The sequence below is a fragment of the Phascolarctos cinereus genome, unplaced genomic scaffold (genome assembly GCF_003287225.1).
Source record: "Phascolarctos cinereus isolate Bilbo 61053 unplaced genomic scaffold, phaCin_HiC Scaffold_726;HRSCAF=1367, whole genome shotgun sequence".
Taxonomy (NCBI): Eukaryota; Metazoa; Chordata; class Mammalia; order Diprotodontia; family Phascolarctidae; genus Phascolarctos; species Phascolarctos cinereus.
In genome coordinates, this window is record NW_027556098.1 from 87143686 (window position 1) to 87169538 (window position 25853).

A 25853-nucleotide genomic window follows, 5' to 3' on the forward strand; every position below is an offset into this window, starting at 1 on the left:
CAAAACTTCTACTCTTTATATAAACAATTTGTGTAACTCTATACCCAGCCAAGTGAGTTTTTCCTTTGTTAAGCTCTGGATGGGATGTGCTTAATGGATAAGGTATGTTCTCTGCTTTATCTTGTTGATAAGTAGAACTAGGAATCCTGGTAAAACACTTAGCTGTAATCTCACCCAGACTTGATTCTCTTAAAGAGTTACATTGTTTTTTCTTCTGTATGAAGCCTTATGCAAATTATTGTTGTGTCCCCCTCCCCAATTTATTCCCAGAACCAAATTACTTATGTTAATATTTCTCTCTGTGGTCTCGTAGACCAGTATATCATTGACATAGATGGCTTTATTCATTTGCATAAGAATGTTTTTATGAGTATAATATCCTTTAATTGTTTAATGTTAATTACCAAAATTCAGTAAGTGGTGTTAAATTCCAGCTATATTCAGGGTGCAAAGAACTGTACTCTTAATCTTTCCTAATTTCATCATCCGTGATCTTGGAGAACAGACTCCATTCAGATCCATTTGTGACTGTTTCTATCCTGCATAGCACCTAGGAGATAACCGGTATATACAGTAAATATTTATTAAACTGACATTTGATCACCTCCCCTCCCCATATTCTTGCTCGTGTTTGGTAGGTGAAGTTTCATGATTAATGTTGCTTATCAGGACCTGGAGGAAGCATAGATGGGGAAATTTTTAGCTGTGTCCATTACATTAATACCTTCTGGATATTTAAATGTGAAGCTTAAGGGGGCAGAGTGGTGCTGTAGAGAGAGTTCTACGTGTGAATTCAGAGGACTAGGGTTTGGTTCCTGGCACTCCTGCTTATAACCAGAGTATCCTTTAGTAATAATAATAATAATGATGATGATGATAATAATAGTTAACATTCACATAACACTTACTATGTGGTAGGCACTGTGCCAGGGGCTTTACAGATATTTCATTTGATGCTTACAACAACCCTGAGAGATAGGTGCTACTATTGTCCCCATTTTACAGATGAGGGAACTGAGATAAATAGAAATTAAATAACTTGCCCAGGGTCACACAGCTAGTAAGTATCTGAACCCAGATTTGAACTCAGGTCTTCCTGATTACAGACCCAGTGCTCTATCCACTGTACTAGCTAGCAGTTCCAAACAAGACTTAAATTCTCTGGCCCTCAGTTTCCTCATCTCAGAAATGAATTAGTTGGACACAAATGAGCAGATTGGGTTCAAAGGGCCTCCAGAGTTCCGTTCTAGTTCAAAATCTATGATCTAATGGTGTGAATGAGTAAATTTGACTAGACAGAGGTCCTGTAAGACCAATAAATGGGCAGAAATATAGCAGATAGAAGATGCTAAAATAATTATAGCACTTTAAAATTTTGCAAAGATATGGAAACTTTAAATATATGTGTGTATACACATACATACATACATACATACATATGTGTAGTGTTTCTTACAACAACCCTGGGAGGTACTTGCTATTATTATCTACATTTTACAGATGAGGAAATCGAGGCAGACAAAGGTTAAGGGACTTTCCAGGGTCACATAGCTAGCAAAGAGTTTGAGGCTCTACTTTAACTCCAGTTTTCCTGATTTCAAGTTCAGTGATGTATTATATCACCTAAATGTCAGATAAACAATGCCAAGTGTGAATTAGTGCCTTTAGAGGGAAAAATCTAAATTGTACTTATTAAATGATGGACTCTGTTAACTGGTTAAAAAAGCTTTGCAGCAAATTTATTTAATAAAAGTCTTGGGGTGTCTAGGTGGCGCAGTGGGAAGAGCACTGGCCTTGGAGTCAGGACGACCTGAGTTCAAATCTAGCTTCGGACCAAACACTGGACAATTACTAGCTGTGTGACCCTGGGCAAGTCACTTAACCCCAATTACCTAAAAATTTAAAAAAAAAAGTCTGATAGCCAAGATAAATGGGAAATTGATATAACAATATGAAGGAAAAAGATATGAACAATTCTCAAAACAACAAAGGCAAGCTATGAACAACTGTGTAGAAAATTTTCCAAATCAATAATAATAGAAATTCAAATTAGAAAAAAAAAGCCTGAAGTTCCCTCTTACACCCTTCAGATTAGTAAAGAAGACAAAAAGGGATGACAGTTATCAGAGGAGCTGTAGGATAACAAGCACTCCAAAACACTGTTGTGGTGTCATGAAGCAGTCCAACCATTCTGCAAAGTGATTTGTAACTACCTCCAGTGTTCCTTAGCTATGCATACCCTTTGACTCATCAGTGTCATCACTAGGCTTATCCCCCAAAGAGATCAAAGAGAGAGGGAGAATGTATCTGTGTGCACAAAAAATATTTATGTTGTTTTTGTTATAGTGAAGAACTGGGAAAAAAATAGGCTGACCATGACTGAATAATTATGGTATGTGACTGCAATGGAATATTAGTGTGCAGTAAGAATGAAGGGATTCACAAAAACCTAGGAAAATTCATTGTTATAAAATGAAGTGAGAAAAATTTATACAGTGCAACACTGTAAAAGAAAACAACTGTGAAAGACTTAAGAACTCTGATCAGTGTGGCAACCATGACTTCAGAAGGCTATTAATGAATTGTATTTCCTACTTTTTGACTGAGGTGCAGAATAAGATATATGAAGGCAGTGGGTGAATTTGTTTTGCTTATTTATTACCGGAGAGAGAGGGGGTGTGTGTGTGTGTGTGTGTGTGTGTGTGTGTGTGTGTGTGTGTGTGTGTGTGTGTGTGTGTGTAAACTTAGGGCAAAGGGGGAGTCATTTAAAGATTAAAACAAAAATTACAGTGAAATTTTTTTTAAATAAACAGAAGAGATTCAGGAGGAAGTTCAGAAGGGACACAACTAAATAGATCCATGTGAAAACTACCAAGTTAAATTTTATATGTACTATTAAAAAAAATCAAGCTGTACCTACTCAATGTGATATGTAATCAATGTTCTTTTTTTCTTTGCAAAAGGAAATAAATGGTATTTGTTGATGTTTGTCACTTTCATAATAAAAATAATTTTAAATAAAATGATAGACTCTCAATTTTGATACAGGTAAGAGATCTTGGATCATGACTAACTCTTCTTTCAAGTGATCAGATTATTCTATTCTAGCAAAACATCTAATAAAATGCTTATAATTGCCCAAAAGGCTAATCAAACAAAACAATCTAAGAGTAAAGTTGTGGAAAGCTATAGTGTATCCATACATGGAGTTCTGGACAACATACACTGAAGAAACAATAGAACTAGAGGACAGCATGCAAAATGATTGAGAAGGTACCACAACTTCTATACTAAATAAATTAGGATTTTTTAGATTGGAAACTCCTTGAGGGTAGGTACTATCTTTTACCTCTTTTTGTATTTCTGGCACTTAGTACAGTACCCAGCACATAGTAGAGACTTCATAAATATTTATTGATTGGTTGAAGGAAGACTAAAGCTTAGAATGAATATGAATGAAGTCTATGAAATTAGGAGAGCCTGGATAGGGTAAGTGCAAACTTGTTTACCAAATGCCAGACCACTAGAGGTAAAACTTACATACCCCTTAAAGCATGAACTTCTAATTTATACTTAGTAGTAAACATATGTAACTGAATATCCAGAATGGCTGTAGATACAGAGAACATAAACAGGGTTAAGAAGGGTTTAGCTTAATTCATAGCCAAGGAATCTTAAGTCAGTTATTAAGGTTGTTTAACCTTTGAGGACTGTGTCCTGAAAGACAGTTGTCATTCTGTCCCATAAAATACCTTTTGTCATGAACAACAGAATTCTTCCCTGTTATTCATGTTAGAAATTACTGTTCAACCAAGAATGAAAAATAATGAGGATTGTAATGAAGTATGGAAGGATATAAGTCATGAAAAATTTAAAAAGTAAAACTGGAAGATCAATGTACAAAGTAATGATATAACACAGGAATTAAGTTCCTAGAGGGGTGGGGCATGCCTTAATAATGATTGATTGATAGATTGATATATATATATCAATTTCAATCAAATCTCATACAAGTAAGATTTCTAATTAAAATGGCAACATAAAAGGTCATAAATACCTTTCTCTCACACTCATACCCCTGTTTATATCTGTAGAGGACACCAGAAAGGCCACTGATAAAGAATACCAAAAAGATGTAAGCTCTTCCATCCAAATCAACCACTCACCAGAAACTAGTGGGGTATGGGTAGAAGGGGTCTGACTGGAAAGCAGTGTGAACTGAGGTAAATGTGGAACCCAGAGGGAGTAGAAAGAGGGATTTTTCAAGGGAATCCAGCATGAATTGTGGTAGTCAGGCCAGAATCTAATGCAGATAGAAAAAGGCCAGCGGGAGCTCTCCAAAAGGGACCTAAAACTAGCCAATGCATTAAACAGAGATTTACAAGCCTGCTCAAGCTCTAATGATCCAGAACCCGCGGACAAATCCCTAACCATGGCCTGTCAGAACAAAAATTGGAGATAGAACCAGGCCACTTAAGCAAACCCAGGAGAGAATAGCCACACAACAGCTACAACAAGCAAAGTCTCAGAAGAAAAAAAATGACTCAGCCACATGAATTATAAGAGTAGCTGAAAGATAGGAAGCAAGGGGCAAAAAACCTGAAATTATAAATGAAGTGAGAGTTTGGAAGGAAAAGTTTTAAAGGAGACTCAGTAGCTTAGGTCAGAAAGTGGAAAGTACTACACTTCCTGAAAAATAGAATGGAACAACCAGAATTTAGTATCTCCATGATACAGCAAGAAATATAGCAAAGTCAATAGCTTGAAAGATTAAGAAGAAAAAGAACTGAGTTGGAAAACATCATGAGAGACAGTTTAAGTATCAGACTCAAACACGACCAAAAAAACCTCTGTTAAAGTTAAATTCACAGAATTATTTTTTGAGTGGCAATCGTGTTGCCCCACACAACTGATTCATTCAAATGGACCAATTTGTTAGAAGTGAAAAACTGCTTGTATTGGCAGGAGAAAAATATGCCTTCAAGTAATGAAAGCAAGCCCTAGCTAATTGAGTTAATCAGATGCTTTCTTTTGTCAGAAAAAGTAACAATTGAGATAGGCGTCTTGTTTTTCCAAATTAATGTTCCTACTTCATGATCTGAGTTGGTTTTAGGATACTTGCCCTGCTCTCCTTGCCCAATTTTCAGGCACGTATTTTACATTTCTCCTACCAGTGATTGTGATTGATGTTGTTATTGTTGCTTTTAATGATAAATACATGTTTTCAGCCCCAGCTGTAAACATAATTCTGTAACAGATCTTAATTAGGCCATATTGTTTTCCAGTTGGGAAAGTTCCCGTATTATGAATACTCTTTTTTTTTTCCCCATCATTAACCTCAGCATAGGATTCCCAGGCAATGGGGAAAAAATAATCATGGAATCTAACAGTTGGAAGAGACCTCATAGGCCATCCCATCCAACCCATACTTTAACAAGCAGAATCCCTCTACATCACAAGCAGACAGTCATATAACCTGTGTTTGAGGACTATTAGTGAGAAGAGGAAGCCACTACTTTCTGAAGCAGTTCATTTCATTTTTTGATAACTTTGTTAGGAAGTTTTTCCTTTCAGGGCAGCTGAGGGCACAGTGGATAGAGTGCCAGGCCTAGAGTCAGGAAAACTCATCTTCCTGAGTTCAGATGTGGCCTCAGAGACTTACTAGCTGTGTGACCCTGGATAAGTCACTTAACCCTGTTTGCCTCAGTTTCCTCATCTGTCAAATGAGCTGGAGAAGGAAATGGCAAACTGCTCCAGTATCTTTGTCAAGAAAACGCTAACTGGGGTCACAAAGAGTCAGATACAACTGAACAACAACAAGCCTCCTAGCAGTCTCTCAGTATTCTTCCTTGCCAAACTGGACAGATTTAATTCCTCTTCCATGGGATAGCTCTTTAAATTCTGAAGAGAGCTATAATGCTCCTTAAATTCTTCTCGTGATGACTAAATACCTTCATTTCCTTCAGTAGTAGTACCTCATATGGCATAACCTCAACCTCTTTTTCTCCCTCCTTTGAACACCGTCTAGTTTGTCATTATCATTCCTCAAATATGGCATTGTGGACTTAACCCAGTCCTCTAACCATAGTCTGATCAGGGCCAGTTGGCATACAGTTGGGTAGCTCTTTCTGAAGACTTAGACTTGAGCCTGTTTAAACTTAAAGCTCCTGATTTTTGGCCACCGACCTACAATACCCCTCTGATCTGGCAAGGAAACAAAGTTGGAGTTTCTATTCATAATAAATGATGTATTTTAGGTATTATCTGAAAGTTATTTCTCTTCAAGTTCTTACAATTTCAACTTAAGAACTCTTTTGAGACAACTGTGTGTGTCTGCCCCAGAATGTTATAATAGGTTACTTTCATAAATAGGAGTTATAGGTTTAACTTAACATAAAGGCCAGGTGTTAAGATGGAAATCAACTCTCTTCCCCTTATGTCCAGAATTGTGGCTAAGATAGGTGGATCACGTACCTACTGGCAAGTTTAATCAAAAATCTAGTGTCTTCATAACATTTCTTTGAAAGTACTTTCACATAAAATTTAAAAAAAGTCCAAGTTGATAATATTTTAAGCGTGAACCCAGTGAAATGAGTAATGTGAATACCCAACATAGTTTCCTTCCACTGTTCAGTTGTTATGGTATTTCCTTGTTTTTTAAATTCATTCTTTTTCTTAAGGTATACACCTGTCTTTGTTTTTATTTGAAGAACCCAGGGGTAATAGTGGGTAAGCTTGCGTGCCTTTCTCAGCTTACCTAACTCTGGGTTTCATACTAATGGAATGCCAAGGGACAGCTAGCTACATATATTATCCAGAAACTTCTGTTTGACTTTTAGTTTCAGTCTCTTCCCACACCAAAACAATTATCAGAATTATAAATGAGAATCTCACATCCAAATCTCTCTTTCCTCTTTCCTATCCTTTATTTAAGGCACTACAGAATTGGGAGACAGCCAGAACTAGAGGAAGAGATGGGGCAAGACAGAGTATGTAGATAAATGGTAATTAATCCTTGAATTGTTGACAGGTGGCAGTTTTCAGCCCTATTTACTTTAGGATGAATTTTCCTTTGCCCCTTGATTTCTTTTAGTCTTAAAAAAAATTACTCCAGGAGGTAGACCACCAAAGATAAAAGCATTTTGTAACCTGCAAACTGGTGTCCAAGTGATTGGTGGCACAGTGCTTCTCGATCTGCTGGCTGAGATTTATGAAGGTTTTGCAGATACTGGAGTCATAGCTCTGTCAACAGCCATCATTGGTGGCATTTGTGGATTGTAGCCTATATAAATAGAGGAAGCTGTTCAGCTTTACTTCCTAGGCTCTCCACTTTCAGTGTTTCCCTCCTAGGTATAAGCAATGCAAGAAAAGAGGATCCTTGTGCCTCCATTTGATGGTGACGTTAATAAAATGTGACCTTTATTAATGGGGTGGGTGATGGGAGAAGAAAGTGATGGTAAGCATCTTTGAAAGATGGGAAGATTAAGAGTGTGCAAAGTTGTCTTTTTGTTTTTTCCTTCCACTCCCTTGTACCATAAGCTTTCATTTTTTTCATCGTGAGTACGTCGTCATGGGTCACAGATAATTTCAGTGACAACCAACAAGAAAGGTTTGTTCTGTGGCAGAGGGAGGAAGATAGCCCTTCCTGTCATGCGTAGAAAGATTATAAGACTGGAGGACTTAGTCCATTTGAATCTACTAGAGAAGGGGGTCTTCTTGTATGATCAATTAAATGACTAAGTGAATGAAGATGTACTGTATAGTTTGTCATTTGTGCCTCTCATCCTGCCCAGATTAAATACTTCATCAGACTGTGCCTAAGTTACCTCAGTTACCTGAGTTGCTTTAGGCTAATTAAATCAGATTATTTACTCTTTCATCACGACACTTTTAAATTTCCTTTATACTCCACTGGCTGTTGTGTTTTCAAATTCAGAGGTATCAAACACAGCCAGCAGTTCGACCAGAACAGTTAAAATGTCATTAGGAAACGTTTAACAAAATAAATAAACATACAGCTGAACAGAGATAATGGTAATATGTGGTTTTCTAGGTCAGTATGCTGCCTGAAAGTATCCTTAAGTACTTTGAGTGGCCCCCGTTTCTCTTCGAGATTGATACCCCTGCTCAAATTCGCATAACATAAGCAAGGAGAATAATGGTCCCCAGTCCTACTTCTTCTTCTGAATAGAAATGAACTCCTCACATTTAGAACTCATTAATCATTATTAACAAGAGCTGTCAGCATCTCCCCCAAAGTGAGAAAAATCCGTGTTCTTAAGACAGACAGCTTATGTAGGTCTTAAGTTTTGATGATGGAGTCATAGATTAAGAGTCGGAAAGGATCTTAGAGGCCTGGCTAATGCCCCCTTTCATTTGATAGATGAAGAGCTAAGGTCTAGGGAGATTAAATGACTTGTTCAGAGTCACACAACCAGTTATATATCAAAGGTGGGCCTTGAACCCAGTTTTTCTGGACTTTAAAGCCAGAACTTTATTTACTACCTGATTAAGGAGTTTATTAGTTATAAATATGGGCTTAGATTTATAACCTAAGTTCCCACATTACATTATTGAGCATTGGATTCCCCTATTTTATAGAGCCAATGGAATTTTTTTTTAATATTATGGTTTTATTAAGTTTATTTATAATCTCTACTCTTTTTTGGCCAACATGGACTTAAATTCAGCCTGAAAACTTATCTGAATTTCAGAGGATTGTGGAAAATTAAAGGGATATAAAACATTAAAAAACTCCACTCAGTGAGCGTATTTACCTAAATGTGTCATCAGAGTTCTCAGTTTTCTTGTTAGAAGACTGGGTTGGGACAGACTGACTCACACTGCAGATTGATAGAATGCAAACACATTCAGAATTTTGTTGGCGAGACTAATGCAATGAAAACAGAGTTCTCTGAGTTTTCAGCAGTGACGTGGGCTTCACTTCTTTAATAAATAAATCTTCCTATCGAGACGTCTTTGAAAGTAAACAAGTATATGTCTTCACAGTTGTTCTCTTGTGGGTTTAAGTGGCAGTTCCTCACTACCATACCGGGGATAAACTCACAATGCAAAACAAACAACAAAACCTTTACAACAAGCTGAGAGGCTTTTGTAACAAGGTCTGTCACCCTAGAGTTCTCTTCTTGGAAAAGACACTGAACTGGGAGATAAAAGAAGTGGATTCTTGTCCTAGTTCTACCCCTAACATAAATAATAAAGCAAGTCACCTCCATTCTCTGGGCCTCATTTTCCTCACTTGTCAAACGAGAGTCTCAGTCCCTTCCGGCATTGGCATGTGGTGATTTGAAGTGGCCACCATGAAGTAAGAAAATGGAAGAATTCGTATATGCCCAATTTGGCTAATTGCAGTTATTTAATAGAACTGATAATATTTTTCTAAGGTCTCCCACCACCCTGATGGCAGGACTTTAGTCTCCTTAGACCATGTTCTCAAAGGAATGTTACCTGAGTAGCAGGCTATCTATGTGAAGTTATAGGAAGTAAAATTTCTTCTTGGCAGAGCTGAAGGTATAGTTTAAATAAATTGATACTCCCGTTCTTTCTTTTTGGAAGGGTGGTTTCTCTTCATTGCCATTTGTTCTCCAGCTGCCATAATTAACCAATTTAGGGCCAGGAGAAAGATTCTTTGGAACTTTACACCCCCACACTTCCCTTCCTGGGATTTAGGACAGAATGAGATTCATTTTTCCATTTGCTGTAACTAAGTGCCAATACCAACATACCCCCCCATCCCATACCATTTTTCTTTAAAGTGAACCATTACCTGAATCAATCCTGTACTTCCAGTTTATCATTAAAATGGTAGTCCAGCGTTAAAGAGCCCTGTCCCTTATTGTATTTGGCTTTCCTGAAATGCTTCCTGATTTTTTTCTCCCACAGACTTGACTAGATAGTCATGTCAATACTTAGCACATTGCTTTGACATTATATGCACACATCATTTATTAAAGATGATGATGACTTAAGTTGTTAAACAAGGCATCTCTCTTTGCTCTTAGTATTAAATGGGCACTTCTTGACCTCCTAGATTATCCCAGATCTCTGCTCTTTCTCTTCTCATAAATAATTACCTGTCCCTGGCTCTTTCCTTTTCTAGTATCTCCACCTACCATTTCCCTAGGGCCTGCTCCTTGGGCACAGACCAAGAATATCATCTATCACTAAGAGGCCCTTCATACAGTACCCGAGGGGCTCCCTCATACACACTTTGGATTATATAACTAACCCATTTCACCTCATTATAGGAACTTAGTTCAATCACTCTTTATCATAGCTGACAAAGTACTGACAAGGTATTTAACCAAATATACTGGATAGAGAATATAACAGCAGACTGCCAAAGATAATCCTCTAATCAGAGTTTATTTGAGATGCTGAAGGAGTAATTGAATTTCTGTGTTTGGACATTTTATCCCCTTGCCAGACAAGAAGAGAAGAGTGAGATGGACCGATGGGGATTGTTGGCCAGATAAAAGGCATGGCTTTTAAAGTTACAAAACAGGAAGTGTTTTGAGATTGGCTCTTTAGATTTTTTCATACTTTATATACAAAAAGTATTTTAGAGATAGTAATTTCCCTGAAAGTCCACTAGTCTAGTCTTTGTAGGTTTAGGTGCATGTATTAGTTATATTGATCCATATATGATCTTTTATTGATTTCTTTTGTTATCAAGACATCCTTAAAATAGTATAGATTGTGTGGGTGTGTTAATTTTATAATTTCAACAAAAAATGTATTTAATTACAATAAATGATAAAAATTTTGAATGTTATATGTCCTCATTCTCTGAGATCTGTCATTTAGTTTTGCTAAAAGGATTGTCTATGCCATTCTCTTTCTGAAAGAATTATTTGATGGGGACCTAAAACAATAAATTTACAACCTATACTCAAAATGCATCTTTAGACAGTACCTGATGCTTTAGATCTTGCTCCTTCACTTAAGAATAACATTGGAGAGAACTTCAAAATTATTTCCAAGGACCCACTTGTATATAGTATTTGGTGTATTTGTATATAGTGCCAAAAGCTTGATGTTAGATGTCCTATGGATCATGATGAAACTCTGTAGGGGCTCTTTTCTTTAGAATTTTATTGTATAATTAACAGTTTTGTCCTTCTGATTCATTTTAAGATCATTTTGTACTCTTCATCAGGTGTCTGCTATAAAAATGAATGCAATTTATGATTGTACTGGAGAAGTTATTGCTCTTGGGTTAAATTCTACCTCTGTAAATAAACTTGCCTTGTTAAAGGTAGTTTGTACTCCTTTGAGGAAAAGAACAAGTCAAATACAAAGTTCAGGATCTGTGGACTTAGGCCAGCAAATTTTATCTTATAGCTGCAAGTGCTGTATATAATATTCTACTCGTTTCATTTGTTTACATATCTGAAAATGTTTTTCTTTTCCACTCCTTTGGGGGAGAGAGAGTGGATTAGCTATAAGACAACCCTTCACAGTTTACCAAGTGTTTTTCCCATAACAGTTGTTTGAGGTGGTTAGCACAAATACTACTGTTCCTGTTTTACAAGTGAGGAAACTTGGGCCCATTATAGTAATAATAATAACAAAGCCACAGTGATTAATAGTATGGTATCTAACATTTACATAGAGTCTTAAGGTTTCAAAGAAAGTTCAGTTATACTCTCTCTCTTTCCCTCCCTTCCTCCTCCCTTCTTTCCTTCTCCCTAACCTCCATATGTATAAGCAACTCTATATAGAGACTAAACAAAAGCAACTATGTACATTAAACTGAACATCTCCACTACATATAGCTTGCTTTCCTTTTTTCAAGTATACAATAATAAAGGAATGGAAACTATTTGGTAGGTAGTAAAGATTCACTATATGCTTCTGAGGAGACAAGTGAAGAGATCAGAGAAATGAATAAGGCCAGAGTCTCTCTGAAATTTACATTTGTTTGGTTTCTTTATGAAGAAATCAACCACTCTCAGGAATAATTTCCATTATCACCATCACCATAATCTGTCCTTCCAGCAAGAGAAGACAAGCACTGCTATACAAAGTAAGACCAATATCTAAAGAGGCTAATGTTAGGAAATTGTTTCATGCTGTTGCAATTGGCTTAAGTGGTGATAAACTGAGGAATCTAACCTCATGCAGTGGCAAATATGGTAAACTGATGCTTTGGTATTGGCACCACAAAGTGCTGTCCTGAGCATTTCTTGGTCTTTCCCTTTCTCCAAGTCATATAAAACCACAAAGATAACTTTGTTCAGCAATTCCTTGATGATCAATGTAAGCTTCAGTGTAAAATAAGGAGATACTGTCATAGGCTGTCCAACAGTTTGTGCAGGGCAGAGTTCAAATGGAAGAGGGATTCCCTGTAGCTGATGGAGTCCTTTAGCTGCTCCTGTTTGCAGGTGACCCTCAGCCCAAATAGTCTAGATAAGCAAAATAAATGAAGAATGTCTATTGTCCTAATGAAGATATTACCCTGTGGGTCACCAGCAGTGTCCACATACTATTCTGAAAATTACCTAAATAGGGGCAGCTCAGTGGCACAGTGGATAGAGAACCGGCCCTGGAGTCAAGAGGACCTGAGTTCAAATGTGACCTCAGACCAAACACTTAACACTTACTAGCTGTGTGACCCTGGGCAAGTCACTTAACCCCAACTGCCTAAAAATTTTAAAAAAAAAAAAAAGAACAAAGAAAATCACCTTAGTCTTTGTAAAAAAAAAGTTGTAAAAGATAGTCATTTGTTAGATTTTGTTCTTGGTTCAATCTTTGCAGTTATCTTTGTGTAATATCAATACAGACCATACATGGCACTTGAAATTAGTAGGATTGTGGAATGGGAATTTAATCTTCAAGGCCTTTTTCTGTTCATTTTTGGAAGTAGAGAGAATTTCCTTTAGCAAAATAGTTATTTGAAATGATTGGTAAGAGTAGTTAATTAAAATTATGTCTACAGGCACTCACGTGCCTTTTTTCCATTAAAAAATATAAAATTATAACTTACATCATGGCCTTAAAAAAAGAATTCTGGAAGAGGATTAACAACTTAGTTCTAGAAATACTTCTGGGCAGAATCAATTCTGGTACTCCTTAACCATTTTTACTCTGTGTGACTGAGGTGTATGAATAAATAATATATTTTATCCCTCTATAGGTCTTCCTACCAAGTGTAAATAGTCTATAGCTGTCATGGTCTTCAAAAAATACTTAATAAATACACCTACAATCATAACTAGCTCCCCCATGCCCATTTTTGGTGGAGGTAGCAGTGGAATGATTTGTACAAAGAGGTTCCCATTTTAAGTATCCAGATCAACAACTGGACCTTCCTCCATTTCTGACAATAATTAATCATCTCTTTATTCAGCATACAATCCATGAAGGAGAAAAGCAGAAGAAAATGAATGTAACATCTCAGTATTCCTTGAGGCTATAAAAAGCAGTGAGATGATTTAAAATCTTTGGGAGGAAATGGGATGCAGAACAATAGGCCTTCTGGATGGCTACCTAATCAGGATAGAGCCAAAAGTGGGGAACCTGCGGCTTCAAGGCCACATGTGGCCTTCTAGGTCCTTGGGTGTGGCCTTTTGACTGAGCCCACGTTTTATAGAACAGATTGTTTTATTCACAGGGTTTGTTCTGTGAAGTTTGGATTGAGTCAAAGGGCCACACTTGAGAACCTAGAGGGCCACATGTGGCCTTGAGGCTGCAAGTTCCCCACCCCTGGTAGTCCTTCAGGGTTAAAGATTACACAGGACCCCTTATACGTGATCTACATTTTAATAACTTTTAGTATTGGGAAAATTCTTTATTTTACCTAATGTAAATTCCATTGATCGCAATACCAGAAACACATTTCCTCTTGTGTTTTCTCTCAGAATTTTTCATTGCTGGATTGGTTTCTTAATTTGGCATTACTTTGATGCTTTAACAGATGTCAAAGGGGGATGCAACTGGGGTATAGCAAAAGAATACAGAACTTGGAGTCACATAGGTGCTGAGTTTGAATTCTAGCCCCATCACTGTGTAACTGTGAACAAGTCATTTAACCTTTTTGATTTCATGTTTCTTTTTGTAAAATGAGGTGCTCAAACAGGATGACCTCTGGAGTCCTTTTAAACCCTACAGCTGTGATCCTATGCAGGATTTCTTTGATACACATACTCTCTCCACCAGTATTGATTGCAGCCCCTGCATGCCATCTCACGTGTGTGAAACATTAATAATGTTCCGTTTATTTTGTTTCTGTGGTGTTTTCGCACATGAGAATTTCTTATTTCTCATTATTTCTTATTTCTCATTATGATTATTGACAAATTTCTTATAACTTTTGTTAGGGAATAGAAAAACATAGTATTTATCTTAAACCTTTTATTTCCCAGTATGATATATGTTAACATGAATTGTTTGTCAACAGAATTCCTTTAAAAGACAAAATGAACTATTATCATTTAACAAGAAAGGAATCACTAATACCAACAGGTGAATAAAGTTGTTTAACATGCTGTATGCATTGGGAAAGGTCTTGAGGTATTGCATTTCATCATTTGGGTCAGATTGGTTTACTGCTAAATATCTTGTTAAATATTCTTGTATTTGGGGTTCAGTTGAATTTTTTACCCATAGTAATTTGAACTTTAAAAATCTTGTCTAGATAGTAAGGCCAAAGTGCAAAGCTTAACCAGCCAGTGTTGTTTGAGTTCTTTTTAGAGTTGCTCTTGGCTCAGGAAGGTTCATAGTAGTGTTACCAACATTGCATTAGAAAAACTACAAATCATGTTAGATTCTTAAAGTTTCTTCCTGGAACTGAAGTGGAATGTAAGTGATTACCCCATAAGTTGCTTTTAACAATCCAAAAGGAAACCAGCCTTAGACAACACATGTAAGCAAAAGTGAGAAGCAAAATGAATTGCAGAGTTAAGTAGGAAGGCAATATAGGGTTGGGCTGATATAGAGAGGATTGCAACGGCTTCGTCTTGGAAGGAACTACATTTCTTTGATCTATTCAGATCATTCACCTTTGGCCAGCCCCAGAAGATAAAAAAGATTTTTTTTCCAGCATGTGCTGTCAGAAGAACTTCAAGATGTTGCTTCATCTGATTTTTCTCTCCTTTGTTATTGTTCTAAGACTGCTTTTCTTAGAATTAAAAGAAAAATCCAAGCACAACCCATTCTTTGATTCCAGTTTTTTGTTATTTTTTTAAACTTTGTTTATCAAACAGGATTGTAAACAGTAAGACTGTTGAGAATAAACCATTTTATTCTTCTGAAAGAAAAATAAGTCAGAGATTTCCCTACCTCCTCCACAAACAAACCAAAAAAATTCAAATTCTTTGTCCCACTGATTGATGCTATCATATTGGAACTATGATTTACTGAGTAGCTTGAGGTTTTGTGAGTGATTGAAATCAGCAAGCAGGGTTTTGAGTGGTTAAGGGATCTGTTTACAGTACAAAATAACTCAGTGTGAAGCAAATAACTGGGTTTGCTGGGGCAGAGGAGTGGAGTCATGTGGAATTTTTCGACAGTAATGTTAAGATTAATTTGGTCAGTAGTATTAATACTGGTAAACATTCAATTTTTGGAATATGCTAATGGACTCTTTCGACTGATTTTTTTTTTCCATTGCCCTAAGTTTTGGGGTTGTTCTTGATTTTTTTGTTTGTTTGTTTTTTGAGGCTTGTGACATGAAATTCCATGAATGTTTTATCATGTTCATGCAGATCAGATAATAGAAATCATAATTTGGCAGAAGCGAATTAGAAATAATTTTATTTTAAGCAAGAAAGAAACACTTAAGTAGCATATTTGACCTTCAAATTTCAATGAACTTGTGAACCCCTTTTAAAGACCCTGTATTTAGGAACTATTCTAGCTTTAACCAGGTATGATACAGTATGTTATCTAATACGTTTCATAACAAAATTTAAGTGTATAATTTATCCCATATAATAATTTGATATTAGAAATTTCAACTGTTTCAAGTTGTTACTTGAAATTAATTAAACAAATGGGAAAATTACCTAGTGTATGTGTCTCAGTGAGCAAGATGGAGTATGTTGATTAAGAAAAGAGATGGGGGCAGCTAGGTGGCGCAGTGTATAGAGCATTGCCCTGGAGTCAGGAGGACCTGAGTTCGAATCCAGCCTCAGCATTTGATACTAGCTGTGTGACCCTGGGCAAGTCACTTAACCCCATTGTCTAGCCAAAAAGAAAAGAAAAAAGAAAAGAGATGGAGAATAAAACTTAATGCATTATTAGAGATGAGGCCTTATAGAGTAAGCTTAAGCTTCACATAAACTTATTTTCTACTTATTTCTCACCTAATACAATCCTACTGCTCAGGCACCACCTCTTACAAAAGGCCTTGGCTCATTCCTAAGATGGTTAGTGCGTCTGCTCCTTTGAAATTATTTTGTATTTTTCTGCATCGCTGTTGGATCTCCCTGCCCCAATTAAAAAACAAACAGTCCTCTTAGAATGGCTTTTGTATTTGCTTCTCTGCATGTCTGTTGTATGAGTCTTGAAGACAGAGAATGCTTTATTTTGTCATCTTATCACTTGTGCCCAGGACAGTGTCTTATGTTTGTTGCAATTCATCAGGGCTATTGTGAGGCTAGTCATATTTGCAGCTGTGTGTAGTAATGGTCTATAGATAGAAGGTTGATTAAAAATAAAAAGGCTAAGTAATAGATGAGACAGTTTAACACTATGAACCTTTATCTCCTTCACCTGTTATTTTTCCCTGATGACATGTACCTACAGCAACAACAGAAAATTACTCACATTAAAAAGATGGTTGTTTCCTTCAGGGAGTAAGTAGCTTTGTATGTTTAAAAGCAAGTGCTTATCAGTTGGGGGATGGCCCCATCAGTTGAGGAGCAGAATTTAGTATGTGAGTATAATATGGAGTATTTTTGCACCATAAGAAATAATGAAATGGACTGATTTATAAAAGACTAGGAGGATTTTTGTGAACTGTTGCAGAGCTAAGTGAGCGGAACCAGGAGTATACAGTGACCAATCATATCTCTGAAAGACTAGTGAGGAATCATACTTCCCACCTTCTGGGAGAAAAGGAATTGTCTAGAGGTACAGAATGAAACATACACTTTTCATGTAGCCAGTATTCAAAATTGTTGTTCTTAATATAAATAAAAGCACATAGAGCTTTTATTTATTCTGAGAAGGGAAGAGTTGGAGAAGACGAGTTGGGTAGGGAGGAATGGACAGTGATGGGGAGGGGATAGTGATGATAAAGAGAAAGAAAAACAATTTTTGAATGTCAATCACTGAAAAATCACAGAAGAAAGACAATAAAGCTCAATGGGAAAGAGAGAGGCAGTGCAGTAGTTGAAATATATATTTTTTAAACAATAAAATAAAAGCACAAAAATTCTTGAGTGATTATGGATCTTATTTATTATCAAATAAGATCTTGCATTTTTCAGAGTCTTCAATCAGCACATCATTCGTAAATAAGACCTTCTATAGAATCTCACCGTGTCTTAGGAAATGCCTCCTTGAGGAGGATCCTCCAAGACACATGAATATACATCAGTCAATGAACAAGCATTTATGTAGTCAGATATCTACTGTGTCTTAATTGTCGTGCTGGTTGTTGGGGACACAAGTAAGAAGAATTAAGTAGCTCCTATCCTTGAGGACCTTACATTCTCACTAGCTGGACAAGTGTGTCATCGCATCACCACCACCACCACCATCATTGTTATCAGAGAAGCTGCCACTTATATTAATACCTAGTCCGTGCCAGGCACTGTGCTGCTGTTGTTGGGTCATTTCAGTCATGTCTGACTCTTCCTGACCCCATTTAGGGTTTGCTTGGCAAAGATACTGGAGTGGTTTGCCATTTCCTTCTCCAGCTCATTTGACAGATGAGGAAATTGAGGCAAACAGGGTTGAGTAACTTACCAAGAGTCTAACTAGTAAGTATCTGAGTCCAGATTTGAGCTCAGTAGGATGAGTCTTCCTGACTCCAGGCCTGGCCCTCTCCTGTGCCACTTGTTGCCAGTGCTTTATAAATCTCTCATTTGATCCTCTAAACAACTCTGGGAGGTTATTATCTCCATTTTTCAGACTAGAAGAAACTGAGGTAAAGGAAAGTTAAATGACATACATACATGTATATTAAAAGAAGATTAAGAGAATAAAGACAAGGTAGATGAGGAGGGAGGTCACTGGTAGTTGGGAAGGGAAGGTAGAGGACCAGAAATGGTTTTATGTGGGCTTGGAACTGGTCCTTTAAAGAAAGTAGAGATTCCAAGAGGTCAGGGTGGCAATTCCAGGCACTGGGGACAGCCAATGCCAAGGTATGGGAGATGGAGCGTCATTTGTGAGGAACAGAGAAAGGACCAGTGTGTTTTTTTGGATTGTAGAGTACAGGAGGGGAAGTAGTATATAAGAAAACTGAAAGATAGATTGGGGCTGGATTGTAAAGATAAGGGCTTTACAATTTAAACAGCATAATTTATATTTTATTCTACCAGCAGTGGTGAGCCATGGGAGGTAATGGGGAATTGGCATGATGAGAATCTGCTTTTAAGGAAAATCGTTTTGGCAGCCGTGTATAGAAGGGATTGGAGGAGGGAAAGAGTCACAACTAAGAGCATTCACTTCTGTTAGTATTAAGCTCCTACTATGTGACACAAAGACATAAATGAGATACATATGGGATACAAAGATTGTCGTAAATGAAATAGACCCTGCCCTTTCAGAACTTACAGTCTAGCCAGGGAAGACCACACCTATATATCTAGTTATTTGCAAAATAATTACAAAATAGATACTTTTTGTTTGTTTGCCTTGGTTCCTGATCTGTCAAATGAGCTGGAGAAGGAAATGGCAAACCACTCCAGTATTTTTGCCAAGAAAACCCCAAATGGGATCACGAAGAGTTGGACATGATTGAAAAGACTAAACAGATAACAAGATGATTTTAAGCGGAAGGTACTAGCAGCTGGGGCAATTAGGAAAGACTTCATGAAGAGTTGGTACTTAAAGTTGGACTTGAAAGAAACTAAGGATTTTAAAACATGGAGGTGAAGAAAAATGATAGTGCCTTCCAGGCAATGGGGAATCGCCAGTACAAAAGCATATATAGAGGACATGGAGTGCCATGTTTGAAGAGCAATAAGGAGTCCAGTGTGACTGGATCATGGTGTGTGTGAAGGGGAAAATAGGCAATAAAGCTGGAGCAGTAGAAGTTGTAGAGTGCTTCCAAACAGAGGCATTTATATTTGATGTTCCATGTAATGGAGAACCATGGGAATTTATTGATTAGGAAAGTGAGTCACCTTCTCTACATTTGCTTTCTCTGTTCCTGTTCCTACTCCTGGGCTGAATTCTGTTGTAGGAAATCAAACAACCATGCCAGTAAGGTCCATCACAAATTCATGATATGTGATCTCAATTTTGTCTTACTTGCTGCTTGGCATTCTTTATTTTTTCTGTGAAGGTTAACTTTCTGAGACCTTAAAAATCATGTTATCTGCCCTCTCTTTGTGAGAAATGAAACCTAGAAATTCATTTTGCTTGATTATGTATATGTGTTGCAAGGGTTTTCTTTTTCTTTTTTTTCCTCTCCCATGGCAGGTTGGAAATGTGGAAGGAAAAGAAAATAAGTGACTTTTAATTGAAATAATTTAAATGTATTTCAAAAGAAGTTTGAAAAAATAAAACAAAAAATAAGTAAGGCCCAGAGAGATGAGCAGTGATTTAACCCAGATCACAGTTAGTTTGTTACAGAACTGAGACTAAAACTCAGATTTCCCAGCTTTTAGGTGATGTTCTGTTACGGCATGCCACTCAGAAGACTTAATCACCTTTTAGGACCATTGATAAAAAATATTTCAAGTGGTATTTAGTAAACAATGCATTAAATGATCATTGTAACATTAAATCCCCGTAGTCATCTGAGATTTTTTTTTTGCAATAAGATTTTTAACTTGGTTCTTTTTTTGAAAACTCATTATATAGCATCAGGGGATCATTTTTTGACCTTAAATAAACACAGCAAGATAAAACCATCAAACAACACAGTTACAAGTGTATGGTTTCATGACATCTGTAGAAAGTTAAGTTATGCTTTGTAATAGTAAATGAGGTTTTTCGTAACATAGCATGAGGTAATTAATCTCTGTGTGTCATTGCCCAGATCCTGTCTTAATATCTTGGGTGTATGGTCGAACACTGCCCTGATCGTGTGAATCTGTTGTATAGAGTTACAATGCTGAAGTCATGTTTGTGGTGGGTCCCCATATTATACCTATGAAACACTGGATATCCATGAAAAGTCAAATGTATAGAGATCTGGCGTCCAATTCATAATTTGCAAGACATAGTCTCCGGTGTATGTAATATGTGTAACCTGTTGCCAGAAAACCCTGAAAGGAAATGATTACATTTGAGTACAATGCATTCTACAACAATAGCTTAGTGTGCATGAAATTAAAAACTGCTGGCTGTCCACAAATGATAAATAAGTAGACTTAGTTTGCTTTTGTTAAATTATTATACAAATGAGTTGTGCTTTGTGATATATCTGAAGTGCTAATATTTAAAATCAATAAGATTACAACTTTTAGTAGCAAAAGTGAGTTGCCTGGAGTTGAAATCTCTGACATATCCTAAGTTCATGGGATAATAGTTTTAGAGTGGGAAGGGACCTTTGAGGCAATCTAGTCAAGCCACCTTGTAATATAGATAGGGGATTGAGATTACATGAGTTATCTAGGGCCACATGGCTAATAAGCGTCTTAGGCAGGAGTTGATCCCAGGCCTGCCTGATTGCAAGCCTCTTATTCTGTCCTCTACCCCGTGCTATCTCTATAATGAAGTTCCTAGGATCATACATCTAGAACTGGAAAGGACCTCCAAGCCTGTCTTTTCTCATCTCCTTATTTTACAGATGAAATAACATAAAGCCCATGAAAGATAAATAACTTGATTATAGTCACACAAGTAGTGAAGCACCCAAGTTCTCCGACTCTAGAGCTAGGGCACTTTCCACTCCATCACATGATATAATGGGATACTTGATGCATTAGCTGGAGTATTCTGGATATAAAGTCTTACTAAGCAACCTGTGAAGTCATACCAACACCCTCACAGTGTCTTAAGGATATCCGTTATCTAATAAAGACATTGTAAGCATGGAAGGGACAGCTAAGTTGTACAGTGGATAGAACGCTGGGTCTGGTGTCAGGAAGACTCATCTTTCTGAGTTCAGATCTGGCCTCAGAGACTTGCTAGCTGTGTGATCCTGGGCAAGTTACTTAACCTGTTTGCCTCAGTTTCCTTATCTGTAAAATGGAGAAGAAATGGCAAACCACTCCAATATTTCTGCCAAGAAGACCCCAAATGGATCACAGAGAGTTAAACTTGACTGAAAAAATGACAAGAAAAACAACAAAGCATGGAAATTTCAGTTTTGCATAGGGACAAAACTGAAGAAAACTAGACAAAGAAAGGATTCAGCATTGTAAAGGGAAAGCTTAATATAGGTCATGGGGGACTTGGACAATGGCAAGGTCAAATGCAAAACTCATCAAAGAGAAAAGGAAATATTTCATACATTATATTTTATTTCACTCTGGTCTGTGCCATCACTGAAAGCAGTTGACAAGAAAGCTACACAGCATCCACTTTACTGAGGAAACCTACATTCTAATTCAGAATATGCCACTAACTCACTTTGTGATTCTGGGCATCTAGGTGGTGCAGTGGATAGAGTTCCAAGACTGAAGTCAGGAAGACCTGAGTTGAAATTCAACATCAGATACTTAGTAGTTGTGTAAAGCTGAGCAAGTCACGTAATCTTTGTTTGCCTCAATTTCCTCATCTGTAACATGAGGATAATAATAGCATCTACCCTTCCAGGGTTGTTTGCGAGGCTCAAATGAGATCATTGTAAACTTCCTGGCATTAAATAGACGCTATATAAGTGTTAGCTGCTATGATTATTATTATTATTATTACTTATTTCCCTGAGCCTTAGTTACCTCATCTGTAAAATAAAGGATTGGATTAGATGATCTCTAAGAATACTTCTAGTTCCTACACTCTAAGGTATGGATATTAATTCAAGCTCAGTTCCCATTTACAGTGATGGAAGAAGATAGCTTTTTTATTCCTGTCTGTAATGTTTATTGATTAAAGCTAACGCTCAGGTATCAAGCAATTAGACACTATAGCACAGCAGGATTTGGAAATTCTGAATACAGTTCCATGATTTGAGGTCTATCTTATCAAGTATCTGTAGGGAAGCTTAGTGACTTGTGTGGCAGTGTCCTATTCCATAAAATCAGAATATTGATGTGAACCTGCTTTGTGGAGTCATCATGGAATTGAATTTAGCCTTTTAAAGCCCTTGGATAACCATGATCTGAAGATTGATTTTGTATAGGGTACCTATAATAATGACTTTCAACCTGCTTCCATGGTTATTTCTAAACTAGTTTCAAGACACAAGGTTGGGCTCCACAGAAGCACTCAGTGCGCTTCCTTCCCAAACCTCCCTCCTGCCCCCATTATCCAATTTGTTATGCACTCTGATTTCATAAGAGCCAGTATTATAAATTTTGCTTAACAAAGCAAACTACTCCCAGTGATTTTTTTTTTAATTTCATAAGCTTTTTTAAAAGCACTGACAAAACTGGCACTTCACTTATGGGAAAATTTTGCAAAATTGCCCTGACTAAAAGTGATTTTTGTTTTGACTTTCCTGTGAAGTCATCCAAAAAAACCCAAATGGCTGCCATTGCTTTGTGTATAGAACTTTTCACATAGACCGTACTTGTCCACCAGCCAAATCAGTTAATTCAGGTCATGGAGTGACACATTTATCCACGTATTGGAACTCTGCAAAGAAGCTAAAGTCACGAAATCCGTATGTGCACTCGTTTTATAGACAGACTAAACTAAATGGTATTACAGTAAAGGAAACTTTGTATTAATGTCCTTGAGAATGGGGTTTCCTGAATGGCTCCCCTCCCTTCCCCCCCATCCCACTCCCCTTTCAGTAGGAAAGGCAGTTGCTTAGTGATTACAAGGACGACATCACTTGGTGAGTATTTTGGACTGAACTCAGCATGTGACATCAGGTTCCTTTAGGGTTTTCCACATAAAATGAATTCTCCAAAGAAAACACAGAAATTTAGCCTTAATTTGAAATCCATTATTACATCCTCTAAGGTCTCATTAGCCACCTCAATAAAGTGTTTTCTAGTTTTTATTTTATTTCCAGGCAGATGTTCGTAAATGTTGCACATAATCATGGTAAACTTTTGCAGTACTTTTTAGGATTTTGGTCACATAGTTCATAGAATCAAATATTTAGAGCTGAAAGAAACCTTAAAGGTCATTTAGTCCGTCCCTATCATTTTTCAGCTGAGGAAACTGGGGTTCATGTTTCGTAATTTGCTTAAGGTGCCACAAGTAGAAAATTAGCATAAAATAAAAGTTCTTCTATCTAGAAATCTGTCTTTCCAGACCATTTTCACTTTTGTCCCCCTCATTCGTGCTATGATCCAGCCAAACTCTTCTAATTACTGTTTCTTATACAGAATTTTCCATCTCTTACCTTTCTGTCTTTGCATAAGTTGTCTCCCATTACCTAATAGGCCCTTCTCTCTTTACTCCTGCTTTTCTGGGAGAACTGAGGTCCTCATCCCTCAAAAGCCATCTATATTTTCCTTTGTCTCTCAGATGAGATAACCCTTGTTTTTTGCCTTCCCTTCTCACCCTGTCCTTTTTAGAATGCTTAACTTTATTTTTTTTACATTTAATTTTTTCTCAATTACATGTAAACAAAAATTTTTTTTCATATTTGTTTTTAAAAATTCTGAGTTCCAAATTCTCTATACATAACTTTCTCTTAAAATACAACTCATGTGTCACTTTTCTGAGGCCTTTTCTGATCCCATCCCCCAGTTGTTAATACTTTTCTCCTCCCAAAAAATTGTTTATTCATTATATATTTTGTATTTACTTATCTGTTTATATGTTGAATGTAAATTCAATAGAATATAAACTTGAGGACAGACACTCTCATTTTTATCTTTGTATCTCCAGCTTCTAGGATAGGGCCTGGTACATAGCAAATGCTCGACAAAATGCTCAGAATTCAATTGAATTGAATTTCTCTTCCTCCCTTTTAATGGAGATTTGTAATACCTTTGTATTCTTCAGTATGGAAATCTGTATTTTTTTTTCTGTGTAATTCATATCACATAACTTGTGGAGAAAATGAAATTTATCTTAAGGGGTCAGTGTTCTTAATACTTCTGTGCAGGGTTGTTTTGAGTCCTTGAGAAGAAACAGCTCAATTAAAATGTAAAAGCAGTTTGAGTTGCTTTGTTGCTTCTTTGATAGTGAATATTTTATATTTCATAGAATGACCAAGAAAAAAGCCAAGGTCTCTCATTTCTTTTAGTTGTAGGTCTATAGTTATTTATCTGAAAGCTTTAAAACTTTAAAAAAAAACTTGTTTTCTTTCTTCTCTTACCTCGAAGGTTATGTAGGGCTTATTTTCATAATTTGATGCAGATAGCCTCAGGGAAGGTTAAAATCATGTATGTCAGATTCAGTGTTTGCAGTCAACCTGAGAAAGGAGTCACATGCTCGAAATGCCAAGATGTGTGACTCACGATGTGATACAGGGGAAGCCACGGGGGAATTATCTATGCATCATGTGAGTGGAGAATAGGTTTAACATTCTCACACCCAAACATTTCCATCTGGAAGTTGTTCCTAAGCAAATGATACAGTATTCTCCTATCTTCTCCAGTAGCAACCCAGGGAGGGAAAGACTCTTCAGTCATTTTTTTCCTATTCCTTCTGGATGACATTCAGTTTAATCATTCCTCCAAGTTGGAGGGAACGGCTAATTTTTGTCCATCGAAAAGTCAGAAATCCTAGGCATGAGACATCTTAATCCCATTTATTGCATTTTTATTTGCAGAAATATTATCCCTTTTGAGTTGATTCCAAGTTGTACACTTTAAACCCATGTCATTTTTGTCCATCTACCTTTTTAAAAAGTTTGTTTCCATCTCTGTTCTTTCACACTGCCTTCTGAGTTAAATAAATTTACCACATCTGCCCATCACACTTAACACTCTCACCCACACTTCCATAGATCCCACTTCCTCTGGATGCCCCTCACCAAAAGTTCCTCTGAATTGTGGACTGAGACTTTGATTTTATGGTAGAGAACTCCTGGGTGGGTGGGTGGGGGATCCTTCAGCTAATCCTGATGGGTTCCAGCTCTGCAGTTCAGAGCCTTAAAGAGTTTCCTAGGGAACTGAGAGCTTAAGTGATTTGCCCACTGTCATTTTGACAATTAAGTACATATCCAGAGATAGGCTTCAACCCACATCTGTCTAACTCCTAGACTATCTCCAAAGCCATACTACCTCTCAGGCCTGGATGATAATAGTAATGAAGCAGTAGACATTAGAACCATGCATTTAAGGGTTGCTTCCTACCCTGTCTGACTCTCAATTGCCTTATCTGTCTCTGTTAATATAGCTAGGCCCAGGGCAATGACAGTCCATGGCTCTTGGTGTTCCTCTGGGTCAGCATTTTGGCAGTGTTCAGTAAATGTTTGTGATAATGAGACATGAAAGATGATGTCTGTGTTCAGCAAGTTATTGCTAGACAACTGTTAAAGCTAAATGAGGCCATGAATGCCAAACCACGGAGGTCCAAAATAATATTTGATATAACATTGTTTCTTTATTTGGCAAATGCAGTATTGTGATGACTGAGACAAAAATCTCCTTGCCACCAGAATTTTTACTTTTTTTTTTTTCTAAATCAGGTCTAAT

General features: G+C 37.0%; 2 protein-coding genes across 3 annotated transcripts in view; one reads left to right on the plus strand and one right to left on the minus strand.

Annotated features, from left to right (window-relative positions):
• CMSS1 (cms1 ribosomal small subunit homolog) overlaps window positions 1-25853 on the plus strand; it is a 414201-nt gene that overhangs the window by 111555 nt on the left and 276793 nt on the right. The window lies entirely within an intron of this gene.
• The window catches only part of FILIP1L (filamin A interacting protein 1 like), a 342434-nt gene that overhangs the window by 103624 nt on the left and 212957 nt on the right, over window positions 1-25853 (minus strand). The window lies entirely within an intron of this gene.